The sequence below is a fragment of the Lithobates pipiens genome, unplaced genomic scaffold (genome assembly GCF_037356315.1).
Source record: "Lithobates pipiens isolate NorthernLeopardFrog02 unplaced genomic scaffold, aLitPip1_a1.2 Scaffold_28, whole genome shotgun sequence".
Classification (NCBI taxonomy): Eukaryota; Metazoa; Chordata; class Amphibia; order Anura; family Ranidae; genus Lithobates; species Lithobates pipiens.
In genome coordinates, this window is record NW_027507789.1 from 33,403,581 (window position 1) to 33,420,584 (window position 17,004).

The following is a 17,004-nucleotide window of genomic DNA, read 5'->3' on the forward strand; positions in this document are numbered from 1 at the left end:
AGCTGCCTGAAAGCCAGAACGAGAGGAGAAAAAAGGTAAAGAGAATTACAGATAAAGAGAATTAAAGAGAATTAAAGAGAGAGAATATTAAAGAGAGAGAGAATTAAAGAGAGAGAGAAATAAAGAGAGACAATTAAAGAGAGAGAGAATTAAAGAGAAAGAGAGAAATAAAGAGAAAGAGAGAAATAAAGAGAAAGAGAGAATTAAATAAAGAGAAAGAGAATTAAATATATATATCCAAATACCAGCTCATCTTCCCCACACACAGGTGCGAAAGGTAGCAGAATTCTTGCTGGGCGGTGTATTCGTGTATGGGACGAACACGCTTAGACCAAAACCTCTGACACTGCGCTTACATAATATTTTCCCATTCTGGTCAATTTCTAAAATGGCGACTGTAAACAAGAGAAGGAAAGTTGACAGTGAGGGCCACCGCTTCCAGGACAAGTGGAAAGTGGAATATTTCTTCACTGAAATACGGAATCACTGTGTTTGTCTGATATGCCAAGAGACTGTGGCTGTTTATAAGGAATTTAATGTCAAGAGGCACTACCAGTCGCGACATAGCACATATGACAAGCTAACAGGGCACGACCGCAGTGAAAAGTTGAAGCAACTTGAAGCTGTTTTAATGTCGCAACAGCGATTTTTCACAAGAGCCCGTGAGTCAAATGAAAATGCCACAAAGGCAAGCTATGAGGTGGCAACGTTAATTGCTAAAAATTGCAGATCTTTTGCTGAGGGTGACTTCATCAAAGAATGCGTTATGAAAATGGTGGAGAATATCTGTCCAGAGAAGAAGCAAGAGTTTGCCAACATTTGCCTGGCTCGTAACACTGTAGCACGGAGAATTGAAGAGATTTCATCAGATATTAAGAGACAGTTGACATCCAAAGGAGCGGATTTTGATTTCTTTTCAATAGACTGTGATGAAAGCACGGACCTATCTGACACGGCTCAGTTGCTGATTTTTATGAGAGGGGTGGACGATGAAATGAATGTGACTGAAGAGCTACTTGACCTCCAGAGTCTTATGGACCAAACAAGAGGAAAAGATTTGTTTGTTTCTGTTAGTTCCGCCATAAATGACATGAAACTGCCTTGGAACAAAGTTACTGGGATTATTACTGACGGGGCACCTGCCATGGCTGGTGAGAGAAGTGGATTAGCAGCCCTAATCTGTAACAAGGTGATTGAAGAAGGAGGCAAAGCTATTAAACTCCACTGTATCATTCATCAACAAGTTCTTTGTGCTAAACATCTCAAATATGACCATGTTATGAAACCCGTGGTGAAGACTATTAATTTTATTCGCTCTAAAGCCCTGTGCCACCGCCAGTTTAAACAGTTTCTACTGGACATCCAGGCTGAATACGAAGATGTTTTATATCACAACGATGTAAGATGGCTCAGTCGGGGGTCTGCACTGCAGCGTTTCTACTCTCTCAAAAAGGAAATTGGAGAATTATTGGAAACAAAGGGACAACCGATGCAAGAACTATCTGATCCGATGTGGCTGGCCGATTTGGGGTTTCTAGTTCACATAACCAAGCATCTGAATGTCCTGAACATAAGTCTTCAGGGGAAAGATGCAGCAGTGAACCAGCTTTATTCACACCTCAAAGCCTTTGGAACAAAGCTGCAACTTTTCATAAGGCAGTTGTCACAAGCACAACCCAATCTTATACATTTTTCAGCGTTGCAGGAAATAATGACCAGTTTTCCACAGGACAATATCAGTGCGCAAATGGGCAGATATGCAGCAGACATCACATCTCTGGCTGGCGAGTTTAAACGGCGCTTTCAGGATTTTGCAGCTATTGAAAAGGAGATCAGTCTTTTCTCCTCTCCATTCTCTGTTGACCCCGATGATGCTCCAGATCAGCTGCAGCTTGAGCTCATTGAGCTGCATTGTGACAGCGAGTTACGCAGTCGTCACCAACTACTCTCTCTTGTGAACTTTTATCGCCAATTGGATAAAAGCCACTTTCAAGAGATTCGAACATTGGCTAAGAAAATGCTGAGCTTGTTTGGCTCAACATATATATGTGAGAAGACGTTCTCTGTTATGAACTTTAACAAGAACCGCGTGAGGACAAGACTAAGTGACTCTCACCTGCGGGACATTTTTCGCATCAAAACCACTGCCTTTGACCCAGACCTGACCTATGTGCTGCAGTCCAGATCTCAGTTTCACCCTTCACATTAATGCAGACAAGTTTTCTTTTTCAATTCAGATTAATGTAAAATCTCAGTTAGTATCAGTTGGTCTAAATCAGTTATGACTATATTTCACAAGATGGACACTTGGTTTTATGTTCCTGTTCATATTTTTTTTTTAGCTTAAAAGTTGACAGACAGCCTTTATTAATGTACTTTAGAATGTTCCTGACATATATTTCAGCTTCCTGGATTTTTTTTTTTCATCCGGCCTTCATATATGAAAGGCAGAGTGATTTAACACCTGTGTAGATTTGTCATCCATGTGACGAAATGAAAAGTATGCCGTTTGCAATAAACTTTGGTTAAAAATTTAATTTGCATTTCATTTTAACGGTTCAAAAAAAGTCAGGCAAAATGGTCGGCCCTCATGCATGTTCACTTCATGAAATCCGGCCCTCTTTGAAAAAAAGTTTGGACACCCCTGGGGTATATGATACAGTATAACTTCCAATGCTACTGCAACTTTCCTAGGACTCTTACAAACAAATATCAGGCACCAGGCAGTGGAGCCCTTAGGTAAGGCTGACAGCTTTTTCTCTCTGTGGGCCAGATGGGGTTTAGGATATGTGTGGGTCAGTCCCATCTAGGTTGGATAATTGTCTGGGCCCTGGACTAAATTAGTTGGGGAAATACATGTATGTATCTTATATTTATATACAGTTGTGCTCATAAGTTACATACAGTTATAAGGGTTGATACCCTGGCAAAATTTATGATTTCTTGGCCATTTATCAGAGAATATGAATGCAAGCACAAAAACGTTTCTTTCACTCATGGTTAGTGTTTGGCTGAAGCCATTTATTATCAATCAACTGTGTTTACTCTTTTTAAATCATAATGACAACAGAAACTACCCAAATGACCCTGATCAAAAGTTTACATACCCCAGTTCTTAATACCGTGTATTGCTCACTTAAGACATCAATGACAGCTTGAAGTCTTTTGTGGTATTTGTGGATGAGGCTCTTTATCTTTTCAGATGGTAAAGCTGCCCATTCCTCTTGGCAAAAGCCTCCAGTTCCTGTAAATTATTGGGCTGTCTTGCATGAACGGCACGTTTGAGATCTCCCCAGAGTGGCTCAATGACATTGAGGTCAGGAGACTGAGATGGCCACTCCAGAACCTTCACTTTATTCTGCTGTAGCCAATGACAGGTCGACTTGGCCTTGCGTTTTGGATCACTGTGATGTTGGAATGTCCAAGTACGTCCCATGCGCAGCTTCCTGGCTGATGAATGCAAATGTTCCTCCAGTATTTTTTGATAACATACTGCATTCATCTTGCCATCACCTTTGACCCCATTTCCTGTGCCTTTGTAACTCTCACATCCCCAAAACATCAGCGACCCACCTCCGTACCTTTCATCATAGACCTTGTTGACTCCTCTCCAAATGTAGCGTTTATGGTTGTGGCCAAAAAGCTAAATATTGGTCTCATCACTCCAAATGACTTGGTGGCAGAAGGTTTGAGGCTTGTCTCTGTGCTGTTTGGTGTATTGTAAGTGGGATACTTTGTGGCAATTGCGTAATAATGGCTTTCTTATGGCTACTTGGCCATGCTGCCCATCTTTCTTCAAGTGCCTTCTTATTGTGCATCTTGAAACAGCCACACCACATGTTTTCAGAGAGTCCTGTATTTCACCTGAAGTTATTTGTGGGTTTTTCTTTGCAACCCAAACAATTTTCCTGGCAGTTGTGGCTGAAATTTTAGTTGGTCTACCTGACCATGGTTTGTTTTCAACAGAACCAATAGAACCCCTCATTTCTGCGATTTTTAGCATGACTGCAACATTGCGGCAGACAGATTGGACACTTGTGACACTTTTGTGGGACCATTTATACAGCGATCAGAGCTAAAAATAGCCACTGATTACTGTATAAATGTCACTGGCAGGGAAGGGGTTAAAGGGGTTGTAAAGGTTCATTTTTTATTTTCTAAATAGGTTCCTTTAAGCTAATGCATTATTGGTTCATTTACCTTTTCCTTCGATTTCCCTTCTAAATGTTTTTTTCTTTGTCTGAATTTATCACTTCCTGTTGCTCCTCAGTAAGCTGTTCAGTAAGCTTTTCTGGCTGACTAAACACCGCTCGGATGATGGTGTGAAGTTTACTGAGGAGAAACAGGAAGTGAGAAATTCAGACAAAGAAAAAAACATTTAAAAGGGAAATAGAAGGAAAAGGTAAGTGAACTAACAATGCACTAGCTTAAAGGAGCCTATTTAGAAAATAAAAAAACAAAGCTTTACAACCCCTTTAACACTAGGGGGCGATCAAGGGGTTAAATGTGTTCCCTGGGAGTATTTATAACTGCATGGGGATGGGACTGACAGGAGGAGAGAGAACACTATTCCTAATCACTAGGAACAGCAGATCTCTCTAACTCCCCAGTTAGAACAGGGATCTGTCTGATAACATTGACAGATCCCCGTTATGGCTCTCATTATCGAGATTGCGGGTGGCCGGAAGACATTACACCAGTTGACCATGCACATCGGGTCCCCCGCCATACAGCAGGCGTGCACACCTGCTACGACACCTTAAAGGAGCTGACGCACACCTACGGCGATTTGCGGGAACATACCGACTTGCCACGGTATAACGACGGCGGCTGGCTACAAGTGGTTAATGTAAATCTCAGTTGGCCTAAAACCTTCCCTATAGGTGACTACCAGCCACTGTCCTATCCATCTCTCAGGTCCCAAGCTTACTCTACCCATCTTTCTGGACCAACCCCATCCCCACATAGACAATGTTGCAGAGTTAGGAAAGTAAACTACCAAACTTAATTCAATAATTCTTATTGTTGTTCGGACATCAAGAACAACCAAAGAGCAAAAAGAAGAAATGGAATATGTAGCGTTACACAATATCCTGGAGAGAAGTCATTTTATTATGCAGTTTCAAAATTCAAAAAAAGACATTAGAAACTTCATAGGAATATTCAAGGTTTGTTAAATATGCAGACATACCGAAGAGATTCCTCACAATGATGGGATGTGCACCATTATTCCCATATGTACATTAGTATCCAGGCATATAGAACATGCTTGTTAACTGATGACTGTAATATAGTATGATACGGCTATGGAAAACACTCCTGGGGCCGCTAAGTATCCAGCTTTCTCTGTACTCTTTGAGGAGCCAATGAAGGGGTCATGTGCCACATGAAATATTTAAATCTCAAGGCGTTTCTCAAATATTAATCCATTTATCCCTTTTTTTCTCAGGTCGGTTTCCAAGGTTCAAGGAGACTATTATATCTCATTACACAAGGAACAGAACACAAGAGATGGACTACAAACACATCTACCTGCAGACACGCTTGAGCTTTATGGAAAATGTAGTAGACATAGAGCGGAGAATGTGACCAGGAATAACAGCACTGCATTAGTAGCGGGGAGGTGCATCAGTGAAGGATAGGAAGCGTTCACCAAAAAAAAAAAGAAAAAAGAACTGAAAACAAGAGAAAGAGACTTTTTAAACAAAATAAAGTAATAAATAAATAAAAACAGATTTGTGTTATACTTGACACTTAATTACCGTATTTATCGGCGTATAACCCACTCAGGCGTATAACACGCACATTCATTTTAAGAGGGAAGTTTCAGGAAAAAAAAAACATTTTTAAATAAGGAACTTTGAAGCAAAATAAGGGTCAGTGCCCATCTGCAGCCTCACCATTGCCATCAATGCAGCCTGATCAATGCCCATATGCAGCCTCATCAGTCAACATCAATGCAGCCTCACCACTGCCATCAATGCAGCAGCCTCACCATTGCCTTCAATGCAACAGCCTCACCATTGCCATCAGTGCAGCCTGATCAACACCCATCTGCAGCCTAGAGGGGACAGGGAGGGGGGATGGGATGAGTGCCGACAGATTATATACAGTGAGAATCTCCTATGATAGACAGAACAGTGGTCCAATGGCGGCCCAGGAGACAGGACTTCCTATTACAGAGGCAGCCAAGTAAACAGGAGATTCTCACTGTATGTAATCTGACGGCGCTTGCCTCGCCCCCTTCCCTGTCCCCTCCGAGGCAGCTAAAATTGAAATATATAACACGCACCCGCTATTTGCACCCGATTTTCATGGGTAAAAAGTGAGTGTTATAGGCCAATAAATACAGTATATTTTATTTTGCCTTAATGTAACACACGTTATCTCGTAACGTACCGCACCTTAACATGGCACACCGGCTCAAGAAATATATGAATGGGCCCTGAACTAGTAGTATGATCAGGGCTTTTTGTTTACTCCTAGAGTAGTTGAAAACCCTTGAACGCAAGATAAAACTAATGCTATTTTGGAATCTTTATTGCGGAACATGCTTATTTTATGGCTGCCCTGAATTTTGCATAAGCAGCATTTTTTTGGCAGGTTTGAAGTGTTGACAAAGCTTATCTAGATTTTAGCAAAGCTTTGATGCTGTTCCCCACACGGTAAGTAGCACTTTTTACAATCTAACGATTTTATGATTTATAGCTGTTGGATTTAATCCTGTTCTTAGAAGGAACCAGGATCTCAGCAAACTTTAAGATACAACTCTACCATTGACAAATCTGATATTGTAAAGTGGGGCAGTAAAACGGTCAGCTTGGTAAACAGAATGCAGCTGTGTCTACATAACATTCACCTAATGAGGTTCAGCATTAGGGATGAGTGGAGTCATTTTGACTATTTTTTTAAAAGGTGGAAATTCTGAGTTTTCGTGATTAACCACTTCAGCCCTGGACCATTTTGCTGGTCCAAGACCAGACCACTTTTTGCGATTCGGCACTGCGTCGCTTTAACTGACAATTGTGCGGTCGTGCGACGTGGCTCCCAAACAAAACTGACGTCCTTTTTTTCCCACAAATAGAGTTTTCTTTTGGTGGTATTTGATCACCCCTGTGGTTTTAATTTTTTGTGCTATAAACAGCGACAATTTTGAAAAAAAAGCATTATTTTTTACTTTTTGTTATAATAAATATCCCCCAAAAATATCTTTAGTTTAGGCCGATATGTATTCTTCTACATATTTTTGGTAAAAAAATCGCAATAAGCGATTATTGATTGGTTTGCGCAAAAGTTATAGCATTTACAAAATAGGGGATAGTTTTATGGCATTTTTATTAATAATTTTTTTTTTACTAGTAATGGCGGTGATCAGCGATTTTTATTGTGACTACAACATTATGGCGGACACATCGGACATTTTTGACACATTTTTGGGACCATTGTCATTTATACAGCAATCACTGCTATATAAATGCAGTGATTCCTGTGTAAATGACAATGGCAGTGAAGGGGTTAACCAGTGGGTGGCAGTGTAGGGGTTAAGTGTTCCTAGGGGTGTGTTACTAACTGTGGGGGGCTGGGCTTTCATTTAGTGAACACTGATCTCTGCTCCAATCGCATGGAGCAGAGATCAGCGTCACTAGTTGCTAGGCAGAACGGTGAGATGCTGTTTACAATGGTATCTCTCCGTTCAGCCTCCACGTGAGAGGATCGCGGGTATGCCGCCGGCGATCAAATCCACGGAACCCGCGACCGGACTCACGGGGATCCCGACCAGCACGCGAGCGCGCCGCCGCCGGCGCGCTCGCAATGGCAGGGCACCATTAGAGATTGGACGTTCCTGTACGCCAATATGCCTGCCCGTGCCATTCTGCCAACGTACATCGGCGTGCGCTGGTCGGGAACCAGTTAAAGAATAATCCAACCATGGCCCTACCTGGCTGGAGTTTGCATGTTCTCCCTGTGCCTACTTGGGATTCCTCCAAGTACTCAGGTTTCCTCCTGCACTCCAAAAGCCCCATACACACTATCAGTTTTTCTGCTGAGTTTTTCCTTCAGGTTTACCAAAACCATGTAGTGTAAGGGCCTGCCTGATTGCATACAAATGGAAACTCCTAAGGTTTGACCTCATATTATATAGTTTTGGTAAATCTGAAGGAAAAACTCAACGGAAAAACTGATAGTGTGTATGGGGCTTTAGTGTCTATGACCTGTAAGATTTTGCACAGTTCAGCATTCCCTGGCATTTTGGATATTGGTTAGTGACCTCGCTTTGCCCAACTACCATGGGCGAAAGTTAGGGGTAAGGGAAGTATATTGTTCTTTTTTACCCACGTTTATTTTCCCTTTTAAAGTGGAAAATTTTTATATGGTGGAGGACACCCTCAGTAATTAAAAAAGTGTGTATGGGGCTAAAGACATGCTGGTAGGTTATTTGGCTCCTGTCTAAATTGGCCCTAGTATATGTATGAATGTGAATTAGGGACCTTAGATTGGAAGCTCCTTGAGTATGTATAGGAATTGGAAAAAAAAATGGGCATTTCAGGCATGTTGTACTATGTGTTTAAAAAAAATAATGTTTGTTTATTACAAATCAATCATTCATGAAAAAAGACTAGGTTAATGGATAAAAACATGTCCCAGAAGACAACAGGGGGCTCGCCGCAGAAGAGGATGTGACGTCCTCGGCCATGGCCCGACTGGATCGGAAGTACTCTTAGTACTTCTAAAAAAGGTAAGTTAGAAAGTAAAAACAAATCTTTAAATATCCAAAAATGAGGGTTGGAGAGGTGATCTTTGGTTTAAGACCACCTCTCAAAATTGGGTGGAAGTCTGCTTTAAGATGGCCCTGTCTTATCACAGGAAGCACAAACTTTTAAAGAGCTGGAATAAAATAAGCAATATGCAATTGGGGCTAAAATATGATCATCTTTTTCAGAGGATCGGAGTTCCAACCAAGCGCTTTGTGACCTGAGTAAGGGAAAGGGGGTCGCTGGCTTTCCGTTCATTACGTGGATGGCCTAAGCCCCCGTACACACGGTTGGACATTCCGACGACAAAATCCGTCGGATTTTGTCCAACAGATTTTGTCCGAAACTGGTGTTGCATACACACGGTCGGACAAAGTTGTCGGAAAATCCGATCGTTCGTAACGTGATGACGTTATTTAATTACGACGGGACTACGTTCAGGCTAGTAGCCAATAGCTTTGGTCTAGGAATCTGATCTGAGCATGCGTGGCACTTTGTCCGATCAGAATTCTCTACAAACGATCGGAAAAAGTCCGATCCGATCATGTTGTCGAAAATTTTTATAGCCCAGCTCTAAAACGTAGTCGGTCGGATATTCCAACAGAAACAGTCCGATGGAGCCTACACACGGTCCGATCTGACATCTTCCTTGGAATGTCCGACCGTGTGTACAAGGGCTAAGAGATATGCCCCTGTCTATAACTGGAATTTTTGAGATCCCTATCTTAACCCCCATGAAAAGAGGGCCAAATCGCTTTCAGCCAAACACGAAAGTGTAAGCCCTTGTACACACGGTCGGAGAATCCGTCGGAATGTGTCCTATCAGACTGTTTTGTCGGATAATCCGACTGTGTGTGGTATGCATCGGACTGTTTCCATCGGAATAGCCGTCGGACCAAATTTTCCAACTTGCTGGAAATATTTTCCGACAAACTGGTCCGATCGGACATACTCCGATCATGTGTAGAGAATTCCGATCGGACAAAGTGCCACGCATGCTCAGATCAAATTCCTACACCAAAGCTATTGGCTACTAGCGTGAAGGTAGTCCCATCGTAACGAAATTACGTCATCACGTTCTGAAAAATCTGATTTTCTGACAACTTTGACCGACCGTGTGTATGCAACAGTTTCGGACACAATCCGTCAGACAAAATCCGTCGGACAAAATCCGATGGATTTGGTTGTTGAAATGTCCGACCGTGTGTACAAGGGCTTAGGCCTCATGCACACGAGACGCAGTTAAACGCGCGTTCAGATGCAGTTGGACAGTTTTTTCAACTGCACCTGAACTCATTCAATGTTATCCTATGTGTCCATGCACACAGTCTCGTTTTTTTCCGTTTATATGCAGTTGCGTTTAATCTCGTTTTTCCAGAAGCAAAAAAATGCGTTCAGAAACAAAAATTTCTGCGTTTCAGACGCAAAACGCGGCTAAACGCGGCTAAACGTGGCACCCGCGTTTAGCCGCGTTTGCGTTTATATGCGTTTTTAAAGGTGACCTTTTTTTTTACATTAAAAATCTCAAAAATGATTGCAAATGATGAAAAACCATTAGAAAAATATTTTAAACAATTGCAATTGCAAGTGGACAATCCACAACTTGTGGCAAGTGACGTGGCAAGTGGACAATCCACAACTTGTGGCAAGTGACATGGCAGGTGGCAAGTGATGTGGCAAGTGGACAATCCACAACTTGTGGCAAGTGACGTGGCAGGTAAAGTGGCAAGTGACGTGGAAAGTGGACAATCCACAACTTGTGGCAGGTGACGTGGCAAGTGACCTGGCAGGTGACGCGGCAAGTGACTTGGCAGGTGACGTGGCAAGTGGAAAATCAACAACTTGTGGCAGGTGACTGGCATGTGACGTGGCAAGTGGACAATCCATAACTTGTGGCAGGTGACGTGGCAAGTGACGTGGCAAGTGGACAATCCACTTGTGGCAGGGGACGTGGCAAGTGACGTGGCAAGTGGACAATCCACTTGTGGCAGGTGATGTGGCAAGTGACGTGGTGAGTGGACAATCCACAACTTGTGGCAGGTGATGTGGCAAGTGATGTGGCAAGTGGACAATCCACTTGTGGCAGGTGACGTGGCAGGGGACGTGGCAAGGGACGTGGCAAGTGGACAATCCACAACTTGTGGCAGGTGATGTGGCTGGTGACGTGGCAAGTGGACAATCCACATCTTGTGGCAGGTGACGTGGAAAGTGGTGTGGCAAGTGGACAATCCACAACTTGTGGCAGGTGATGTGGCTGGTGACGTGGTAAGTGGACAATCCACAACTTGTGGCAGATGGCATGGCAGGTGACGTGGAAAGTGGACAATCCACATCTTGTGGCAAGTGACGTGGCAGGTGATGTGGCAAGTGACGTGGCAAGTGGACAATCCACAACTTGTGGCAGGTGACGTGGCAGGTGATGTGGCAAGTGATGTGGCAGGTGATGTGACAAGTGGACAATCCACATCTTGTGGCAAGTCACGTGGCAGGTGACGTGGCAAGTGACGTGGCAGGTGACGTGGCAAGTGACATGGCAAGTGGACAATCCACATCTCGTGGCAAGTGACGTGGCAAGTGACGTGGCAGGTGACGTGGCAAGTGATGTGGCAAGTGGACAATCCACAGCTTGTGGCAAGTGACGTGGCAAGTGGACAATCCACAACTTGTGGCAGGTGACGTGGCAGGTGACGTGGCAAGTGAACAATCCACAACTTGTGGCAGGTGACGTGACAAGTGACGTGGCAGGTGATGTGGCAAGTGACGCGGCAAGTAGACAATCCACAACTTGTGGCAGGTGATGTGGCAAGTCACGTGGCAGGTGATGTGGCAAGTCACGTGGCAAGTGGACAATCCACAACTTGTGGCAGGTGATGTGGCTGGTGACGTGGCAAGTGGACAATCCACAGCTTGTGGCAGGTGGCATGGCAGATGACGTGGAAAGTGGACAATCCACATCTCGTGGCAAGTGACGTGGCAGGTGATGTGGCAAGTGACGCGGCAAGTAGACAATCCACAACTTGTGGCAGGTGATGTGGCAAGTGACGTGGCAGGTGATGTGGCAAGTGACGCGGCAAGTAGACAATCCACAACTTGTGGCAGGTGATGTGGCAAGTGACGTGGCAGGTGATGTGGCAAGTCACGTGGCAAGTGGACAATCCACAACTTGTGGCAGGTGATGTGGCTGGTGACGTGGCAAGTGGACAATCCACAGCTTGTGGCAGGTGGCATGGCAGATGACGTGGAAAGTGGACAATCCACATCTCGTGGCAAGTGACGTGGCAGGTGATGTGGCAAGTGACGTGGCAAGTGGACAATCCACAATTTGTGGCAGGTGACGTGGCAGGTGATGTGGCAAGTGGACAATCCCCAACTTGTGGCAAGTGACGTGGCAAGTGGACAATCCACAACTTGTGGCAGGTGCCGTGGCAAGTGACACGGCAAATGCAAGTGTACAACTGCTCTCTATGCTGCTGCTGCTCACTCTGATCAAAATAGCAGAAATAGTTAAAAAAAATGCTTTGAGAGCTTGGGGAGGGTCTACATGATGTTATCTTTATAAACGCGTTTAAACGCAAACGCGTCTAAACGCGTCTAAACGCGTCTAAACGCGGCATGCAAACGCGGCAAAACGCGCGTTTCTAAACGCGCGTTTCAGCTTTTTTTTAACAGAGGTTTCATCTGCGTCTCGTGTGCATGAGGCCTTAGGTATATGCAGCTGGTGAGTGCGAGAACTTTATTTGAGATTCACTGGTTTTCATTCATTTGATTGCTCACTGATATGAACTGTGTTTGTTTATTTATTCATTAAGAGACTGACACATTGTTATTTTATTTTATTTATTGGACATATTTGATTCACTCCTTTGAGTTATTGACATTTTGTCACTTGAATCACTGGGTGTATATATAGATCTATATTTCTGTTAGTTTATTGTATATATTCATTTATATATATTTTTTTAATACTTTGCACTTTGTAGTTTCACATTGATTTGTTTTTTAGCACCACTTTTTCCATTTTATTTACTTGTAAGGAATATTGATTGCATATTTTGTTTATTTATAGTGGCAGCTGGAGATACTTATTCACTTAGTGTTTTTTATTTTAATCGCAGTGGTGATACACAGGTGTGAGGGTGATTGTTTGTGTATCATTGGTTTATAATATATATTGTTGTATATATGTTAGGTATTGAACAGAAGCACAGATACCCACCTACGAATAAAAATAATAAAGCGCGTGGTAGTGGGTAAGTTCGAACCTTTTCAGTTTACAAAGGTGGTGGGTAGTCGCTTGCAAAGATTTTTCTGATGGATGTTTCACTAGACGTGTGCCTACATATACATATGTGCTGCAACAGAGAAAACATATACCGTATTTATTGGCGTATAACACGCGCCGGCGTATAACACGCACGCCAAGTTTAGGAGGGAATTTTAAAGAAAAAAACTTACATTTAAATGACCATCAATGCAGCCTTGTCCATCATTACAGCCTTGCCCAGTGTCCATCTGCAGCTTTGCCCAGTGCCTTTGCCGCCTTTCCCAGTGCCTTTGCAGCATTGCCCAGTGCCTTTGCAGCATTGTCCAGTGCCTTTACAGCCTTGCCCAGTGCCTTTGCAGCATTGCCCAGTGTCTTTGCAGTATTTCTAGTCTCTTGCAGCATTGCCCTGACTGAGCGGAGAGGAACGAGCGGAGCCGAGATACACAAACCCGAGCGTACTTCGGCTAGACTCGGCTCTGCTCACAGTCCCGCCCAGTATCTCGGAGGTGCTCGCTCCTCTCGCAATCAGTGGAGGTGGGCGGGACTGCGAGAGGAGCCGAGTCTAGCCGAAGTACACTCGGCTTTGTGTATCTCGGCTCCGCTCGCTCCTTTCCTCACAATCAGCGGGAGATCGACAGATTGATATATATATATATATATATATGTATATATATATATATATATGCACCCTTTGCAGCTATAATAGCTTCAAATCTTCTGGGAATGCTGTCCACAAGGTTTAGGAGTGTGTCTATGGGAAAGTTTGACCATTCTTTCAGAAGCGCATTTGTGAGGTCAGGCACTGATGTGGACACCAAGGCCTGGCTCGTAGTCTCCGCTCTACTTCAGACACAGTAGACAGCGGTGCCTGTCTTTTTGTAAATATCTCCTAAACCGTGTAGGTTTAGGAGATATTTCTTGGACCTACAAGTAAGTCTTAATCTAGGCTTACCTGTAGGTCAAAGTGGTTTGTAAGGGTTTTTCAACCACTTTAACCTGAATAAACAAAAACCTTTCAGGACAAACTGAGACGGCAAACTGAGACTTAGATCCTGCTCTCAAACTTTCTGTGTGGGAATTTCTGACGGAAAAAGTCAGCTGGAGCCCACACACGATCGGAATTTCCAACAACAAGATCTGATCGCACATTTTCCATCGGAAAGTTCGACCGTATGTACAGGGCATAAGTGTCTTACGGATATACAGATCTGGCTTGGGAGCAAGTGACTTGCTATGGGGGCACTCAGTAAGGGGTAGGGGCCAGAAGTGCCAGCAGGGGACATGGGAAGGAGAGAAATGGGACTGGTCTGTGCAAAACCACTGCACAGAGCACGTAATTATGACATAACCTTTGTCATTTAAAAACTGTGTGGCTTTACAATCATTTTAAGTTGTAGGTGATATGAAGGAAGAGTTGTCTTTTAATCACAGCTAATAAACACTTTATTACAAAAAAAAAAAATTGTATTTGGTCATGCTAACATTTTGAATCATAGGAAGTTTACAACATATTAATAATAAATAAATATATATATATATATATATATATATATATATATATATATATATATATATATATATATATATATATATATTAGCTCAACTATAATATCAAAATGTTACTAATGAAATGAAATCAGTAAAACAAACCTGGGTATAAGAGCAGACTATTTTCAACATAGAGAAAACCTCAAGTCCAGTTTGCAGGACATTGCCAAAAAGTCTATGTGCAATGTACGGTAAACAGTACTAAAACAGAATTTTCTAATCAGATAATGCCTAGAAATTAATTTGTATACTTTTGATGACCTTGTCAGCCTGAAGTATAGCAATATTTTAGAAATTTTGCAACATCCTTCCTGACTCAGCATGGCCATGACCAGCATGGCCATGACCTCGCCAAGTTCAACGAAGGACACATCTGAAACATTGCATGTTTGCTTTTAGTGTTTTGGTGTTAAAACGAAGAACAATAATGTAACATATTGCAGTTTTCTGTCCTTGGTTGTGGTGGCTACATTTAATTTCCTTTTTTCAACCGCCGATTCCCTTTATTGTCATCCTACCAGTAACACACTCCAAGATTACAATGCTCAATCACTGTACTGTACTGTATATATGGTGGAGCAGAGTTGTCATCCCAGGAAAGGACTACAGAACACCTCCCCTCTTTTCTTCTCCATAGTAAGAGGTGGTGGGGTTATTCCACAGATTAAGCTGAGAACTATTATAACCAGGCCAGACTGGCCATAGGACACACTGGCCGTTTGGATAATAGAAAGACTTCCCTGAGAACATAACTTTATTTCAAAGGTTTCTCTGCATTACAAAGGTTGAGAAAGGCTGGCCTATAGGCTTTATGCAGCTGATATTTCCCTATCACTGACTAAACATGCCCTGCAAGGTTTGTCTTTGTATGGGGGCAGTTTGGTAGAGGAGCATGGCTTTGCTTCCTCATATCAGAGATGCTCCCCTAGAGGTGATCAGTAGACTGCTGAGGAAATGTTCAAGAAGCACCAGGACAGGTGAAGGAAGCACAAATCCACAGAATGAATGAATGAAGAAGAAGCAGGGAAATGTATGCAGTCCAGATTCCTCTCCAGCAAGCAGCACAGTAGTAACAACTCCGATTCTCACTCCAAATCTCCCAACAGTGCCTTAGATCTGATACTGCAGATATACAGCTATGAGGCTTTAAAGAGGAAGTAAACCCTGTTGGGTTTACTTCCTCCTTGTCTCCCTGCAAAGGTAAAGCATAATGGCCTACTATGCATCGCATACAGTGGTGTGAAAAAGTGTTTGCCCCCTTCCTCATTTCCTGTTCCTTTGCATGTTTGTCACACTTAAGGGTTTCGGAACATCAAACCAATTTAAACAATAGTCAAGGACAACACAAGTAAACACAAAATGCAATTTGTAAATGAAGGTGTTTATTATTAAAGGTGAAAAAAAATCCAAACCATCATGGCCCTGTGTGAAAAAGTGATTGCCCCCTAAACCTAATAACTGGTTGGGCCACCCTTAGCAGCAACAACTGCAACCAAGCGTTTGCGATAACGTGCAATGAGGCTTTTACAGCGTCCTGGAGGAATTTTGGCCCACTCATCTTTGCAGAATTGTCCTAATTCAGTTACATTAGAGGGTTTTCGAGCATGAACGGCCTTTTTAAGGTCATACCACAACATCTCAATAGGATTCAGGTCAGGACTTTGGCTAGGCCACTCCAAAGTCTTCATTTTGTTTTTCTTCAGCCATTCGGTGGTGGACTTGCTGGTGTGTTTAGGATCATTGTCCTGCTGCAGAACCCAAGTTCGTTTCAGCTTGAGTACACGAACAGATGGTCGGACATTCTCCTTCAGGATCTCTTGGTAGACAGCAGAATTCATAGTTCCTTTTATCACGGCAAGTCTTCCAGGTCCTGAAGCAGCAAAACAGCCCCAGACCATCACACTACCACCACCATATTTTACTGTTGGTATAATGTTCTTTTTATGAAATGCAGTGTTCCTTCTACGCCAGATATACTTGGACACACACCTTCCAAAGAGTTCCACTTTTGTCTCATCGGTCCACAGAATGTTGTCCCAAAAGTCTTGGGGATCATCAAGATGTGTTGTGGAGAAATTGAGATGAGCTTTGATGTTCTTTTTGCTCAGCAGTGGTTTTCTCCTTGGAACTCTGGCATGCAGGCCATTTTTGCCCAGTCTTTTCCTGATGGTGGAGGCATGAACGCTGACCTTAACTGAGGCAAGTGAGGCCTGCAGTTCCTTGGACGTTGTTGTGGGGTCTTTTGTGACCTCTTGGATGAGTCGTTGCTGCGCTCTTGGGGTAATTTTGGGCGGCCGGCCACTCCTGGGAAGGTTCACCACCGTTCCATGTCTTCGCCATTTGTGGATAATGGCTCTCACTGTGGTTCGCTGGATTCCCGAAGCTTTGGAAATGGCTTTATAACCCTTTCCAGACTGATAGATCTCAATTACTTTCTTT